Source organism: Octodon degus, unplaced genomic scaffold (assembly GCF_000260255.1).
Source record: "Octodon degus isolate 3935 unplaced genomic scaffold, OctDeg1.0 scaffold00882, whole genome shotgun sequence".
In the NCBI taxonomy this organism is placed as follows: domain Eukaryota; kingdom Metazoa; phylum Chordata; class Mammalia; order Rodentia; family Octodontidae; genus Octodon; species Octodon degus.
Genome location: NW_004525458.1, coordinates 4,488 through 10,376, shown reverse-complemented (window position 1 = coordinate 10,376; position 5,889 = coordinate 4,488).

The window sequence follows — 5,889 nt, the reverse complement described above, 5'->3', positions numbered from 1 at the left end:
AAAAAAAAAAAAAAAAAAAAAAAAAGGAGACATACAGAGCTGATTTTATGTGCATAAAGTCAAAGAAATTCCCACATCTGTCTACAAATTTCCCCAGGTCATTACTTGGTCCCGCAAGCTAAGTACCATACATGGGAGAAGAATAAGCCCTAAGAAAGGTGGAATGGAAAGTGGAAAGAAAGGTGAAATGAAAGAGACTCACAAAACCCAGCAAAGACTCTTATGCTGGCTGAGACCCGCGTGTTGGTGGCAGAGGCAGTGGCCTCAGGCATGTGGGGCAAGGGCCCTACCACGGGGCCACCTCCCCTGCCCCTGAATTAATTTTATTTTCTGATGCTAAGATCAAACCCAGGGCCTTGCACATGCGGGGCAAGTTCCGCCACTGAACTACACCTCTGGCTGGGTGTATTTGAAGACTTAGCTGAGGGTGAAGGAAGTCCCTAGAAAGAATTGCCACCAACTGAGTTGGGGAGGAGTTTAGGCTGGGCAGAGGTGAGAGGTCCAGCTTGCACGTGCTCAGTCTGAGATGTTTATTAAACACAGATGCAGTGTAGAATAAGCAGATGAGTGGGAAAGTCCAGATGGAGCTCGGAAGGCTGGGCCAGAGACACGGACACTACTGAGCTCCGTCCTGCCGCTGCCACTGTGGCAGTCGCCCTGACTACAGAGCAGGGCCACTTCTATGCTTCTGAGCAATGCCGTACCCCTCTTGGGTCCTGAAGGGCTCGGAGATTGGCTTGTCCTCTGGGCTGTATTCTGACCTCACTGATTAAGTGCTGTCAGGTGTGATGTCATTTATGCCCTCTTTCGTGGTGGGACATGCCAGCTATTTCTTTCTTTCTTTTTTTTTTTTTTTGGTGGAACTGGGGATTGAACTCAGACCCTTATGCTTGCCAGGCAAGTGCTTATTCCACTGAGCCATCTCCCCGGCCCCTGTGCTAGCTATTTCTCACAATCCTGTGACATACAGTCTCCTTTCTCTGCCAAGCCCAGTGCTTCCCCAAAATGGTTAGACTTGGATTGCACCCTATTATTGGCTCTGTAGCATACAGAAGAGCAGGGGCCACTCCTAAGAGGGCTCCTGGTGCTTTGCTGGGGGAGAGAACTCTGCTGTATCTTCCAGTATAGTGATACTGCTCTTGCCAGGGAGATAGCTCAGCAGCGTAAGTGCCTGCCTGGCACGTGCAAGGTCCTGAGTTCAATCCCCAGTACAAAACAAAACAAAAATTAGATGAATAAAATAAATTGCTATTCATCTTATAAAATACTGGGCTGCCCCTGCAAGTCTGGTGTATATAGGGGGTCCTGCCCAGACAATATCCAGAGAGGCATCCATTTGAATGTCCCATCCCGTGATTCAGAGTGTCAGATTTCTCCAAGCAGCTTTGGCTGTGGCATAATAGATTTGTCTTCACGGAGCTAAGCACTGTGACTTTATCCGACCCTCTGTCTGGCGATCCTATGTCAGTTCTTCCACTAGAATAGGTTACCGCCTGTTACGCCTTCACAAGACAAGAATACAACGCAGCCACACCCTGCCGATGCTGCGCTCCCCCTCAGCACTGTTTCCCATGTGACACAAGTGCCTCCCCTTGGATTTTTCTCCACGGGGACAATATCCCCACTCACCACTGGTGAAGTCACCACCCCACGCACTACTCAGGTTAGTTAGCATCCTCTTACCCTGGTGGCAAGGAACAAGCCAGTCTGCAAAGCCCGTCTCACCCCTTCTTTTCTCAGATCAGTACTTGGTTAGTTCACTTTCTTTGAGAAGCAGAAGCCGACGTGTGACACACACGTGTGAAGCATATGGGAGAAACCCTTGCAAAGCATAGAAGAGAATGAACGAGAATGGGCGGAGGGAGCCTTCAGACCCAAGGCAGGTCGGACCCTGAGGGAGAGGTTGGAAGAGAGTCTCAGGGCTCAGTTATGCTGAGGGTGGGGCATTCCTGAGCCAAAGCTGCTCATTAGGGGGGGATCTGCCTTTTGTGGGAATGGGGTGCCTGCTAATACCACCTCTGGGTCTAGTCCCTGCCTGGGAGCAGCCTCTTGGAAGGCCGGATGCAGATGGTCTGCAGCAGGCGTCAATTAGGCCCTCACAGCAGGAGAGCTGAGTGTTGTAAATTCATGCCGCAACCCCTTTCATGGTCCCCAAAGCCTACTTGTTCTTTGCGTCTCTTGTGAGTCATAGAATTAGGAGCTGACCTCTGAGATGATTTCACCAGTCTCTTCATCTTAAGGACATAGAAAAAGAGACTCCTTGGGGTGGTTTTAAATAAACCATCCCAAGGAGCAGGCACTTTAGAGCAGACCTTTGTGCTAGTGTGAAGACGCTGCACACATGGAAGCATGTTTGGCATTTTGGGCCCCAGAGAATGGATGCCAGAATTCCTCACCCGAACCTCTGCAACAGGACAGAGCAGTTGTCCGCCACCCTTTTCTAAAAGCCCCCAGGAGTTCGGTTCAGTAATATCAGAGCTAGGACTCGAATATAAGCCTTTGTCTCAGTTACTCTTCTCTCATTGCTGGGACAAATACCCGACACCCAAAATGAAGGAAGGAGAGGCTTATTTGGCTCAGTCTGTGGAGGTTTCAGTCCATACAAAGCTGAGCTGGGGAGACAGCTTAGGGGCATAAGAACCTGACTGGCGTGAGCACCTGACTGGCATGAGCACCTGACTGGCATGAGCACCTGACTGGCATGCACAAGGTCCTCAGTACCGATCCCTGGCACAGCAAAAAAATGACAGACAGGCAGGCAGACAGACAAGCTGACTCCAAGGCAGCCTGGCCCATGGAAGAGGGCAGCAGCTCATGGTGGTGGGATACAGCAAAACAGCAAGAGCACAACGGCAGGAGCGGTGGTAGCAAGCGCTGCAGCGAACAGGTCTCCCTCGTGTTGCATCCAGGCTGTCCGCCCCAGGCGGAGTGCAGCACTCACACCCATAATCCCAGCACTGAAGCAGGGATCAATCACAAACTCTAGAAGTCCGTCTCATAACTGCATGAGGCTTGGGGGGACAGATGCACACACACCATAGCAGCCTTGAACATTGCACGTCCAGAAACCTGAGGACCATCCCCAGCAACGCTGCGGTAGCTTCCTTGCCTTCTTGATGTCTCACATGAGCAGATGCATTAGACCTCTGCACAGCACTGCAGCTTCTCCACCCTTCCCCCATGCTCTCCCTCTCTCTCCTCGCTGTCATCTACCACTAAATAGGCGGGGCCTCTCTGTGGCCAGCCGCAGGAGCTAAGAGCCCGGAGCTTTCCTGTAGCTTCTTTTTCCTATTTCCCACGTCCAGCCTGTGAGTGAATCCAGTGGACTTTTATCTCCAAAGCAAAACATCTGTGTACTTCTTTCCACCTGCAGTTACCACCCTCATTCAAGCCACGGCCTCTCACGTGTACCACTATCACTACCTCCTGAGTGCCTGCTTTTTTTTTTTTTATGTATTTGTTGATGCAAGGTCTCACTACGCAGCTCAAACTCATGGTGATCCTCCTGCTTTCAGCCTCCCCAGCTGAAAGGTGTGCGCCACCACGCCTGGAGGCTCAGTGCATCCTCAGGGTGGGGCTGCTGTGGGATGTGGTACTGGGATGGAACCGTGGTCCCTGCACTTGCCTAAGCTTGCTTAAGCAGGTGCTTTAATCTGCTGAGCTATCTCACTGGCCCCTGAGTGCCTGCTTTTACACACAGCAGCCTGAGAAAATTTTAAAACGAAACTCAACATCCTTTAGCAAGACTTACTGGCCCTTCCTGACAGTATTCGTCCATTTCATGTTACTATAATGAAATACATGATAATAGGTACATTATAAAGAAAAGAGGTTGGAGGTCCGGGGAGTTAGCTCAGTATAATACTGCATGAGGCTTGGGGGGACTCAGGCCATGGCAAGCACAAGGGCCTGAGTTCAATCCCCAGTTCCATAAAAAAAAAAAAAATGTTGGGATTGGTATAGTGTATGTACCTCAGTGATACAGTGTGTGCTTAACTAGGACCAATGACTAGTACTGCGAAAGGTTTATTTTGTTCACAAGGGCATGATGCAAAATCTTATCACAGAGGTTCTGTGAGGCTAGGCTCAGATGAGAACTTCATCAGAGACAGGAGAAGAACAGGCAGTAAAACGGGAAAACAGCAGTTACAGGAACTGGGTGTGTTTTTGTTTTGTTTTGTTTTTTTACCTCTTTCCACTGTACTGGGAATGGAGCCCATGGTGCTCTACTACTGAGCTATATCCCCAGCCCACTTTATTTCTGGTTTTGAGTCAGGGTCTTGCTAAGTGGCCCAAACTGGCCTGGAGCATGAAATCCTCCTGCCTCAGCTTCTGCATAATTGCAATTATAGGCATACACCGCACAGTGTGGCTCAAACTTACTCTTTTTGTAAAACCATGCCTGTCATGAAAACTAATTCAGGGTACTTTAACCTCTTCCAAGCGACTACCCCTCAGTGACTGAACCAACTCTTATAGGCTTCACCTTTTAATGCCCACACAGCCCTCAACTTGGCCACACTGGAGACATGCCTTTCCCATGTGTACCTTTGGGGTGCAAACCACACCCAGACCACAGTAATGATGCACACTGTCCTTATCTTGCTGCTCTGGGCTGATGCCACTGCTTGTTGGGAGTGGAGCTGTCTATACCTCAGGTATCCAGGACACGAGCTCGGCAGAGCCCCACGAGGAGTATACGCAGCTTAGTGACCTGTTGCCCAAAGTGACTTTGCCTTGCCCTCCTGCTCCCCATGTAACCACCAAGCCATGGTGTTTTGTTGAAGATCAGATGTTCTTCCTGTTCTGCATCTTACCCTCCCCTTACAATTCTCTGTAAACAGGCTCTGGTGCTGACTGTATAAGGAAGCTAGCAGCAGTGGGGGGGCTGCCCTTGCTCCTTTCAGGATGGGGGCTCCACCTGACCTCAGCTTTCTGACTCTTGACTCTTGTCTTCATTTCTTCATCCTGCACCGTCCTCCCTTTGGGCAGCAGCACACCCCATTCAGTAACTAGAAGCTAGCTCTGCTGACTCTTGCCCCTTCCCTGGAACACCCCAGCTTTAGTTCTGAGGACCTTTGCTTTCCATTCTGCCTGGAATGTTCTCCCTGGATTCCTTCTTCACCGGCTCCTTGAGTCACATGTCAGTTCCAAAGTCACCTTCTTCACGGGGCCTCCCCTGAACACCCCAACAGAAGCAGCCTCCACTCATCCTTAAAATATCCAGTGCACTAAAGGAAAACCCAAGGAGCAATGAGGTGGGACAATCTGAAAGCTGTGTACCTGGACTCTCTTAAGTAGTAACAACAAAGCAAATGAATGAAGCTCTAGAAAAAAATAAAATCAGGCTGGGGCAGAGCTCAGTGGCACAGTACTTGCTCGACAAGCACAAGGTCATGAGTCTGATTTCTGGTACCAAAAAACAGAAGAAAAAAATCAAATCGGAAATAATTTCTCAGATAACTGCAGAAATTGTGAACACAAAGAAAAACATGCTTGGTGACTCTGTAGTAGATACAGATTTTTTTAAAAAAGAGAGAGAAGAGTTTAGAAAAATGATGGAAGCCATGAATGCTCAGCATAAGAAAGAAATGGAATCCATGAAGGAGATGCAAGCACATATCCAGGAGATTAAAAAATTCACTGAAAATATCCACAGCAGAATAAATCAATGTGAGAACAGAATCTCAGATATATAAGACAAGCTTGCAGTTAGTGATTATATTTTCATTCTTTTTTTTTTTTTTTGGTGGAACCAGGGATTGAACTCAGACTCTTCACTTGCCAGGGAAGCGCTTATTCCACTGAGCCATCTCCCTGGCCATTATATTTTCATTCATTTTTTTTTCAGTTAGTGATTATAAAAAGAAGGATTTCTTAAAAATAGCA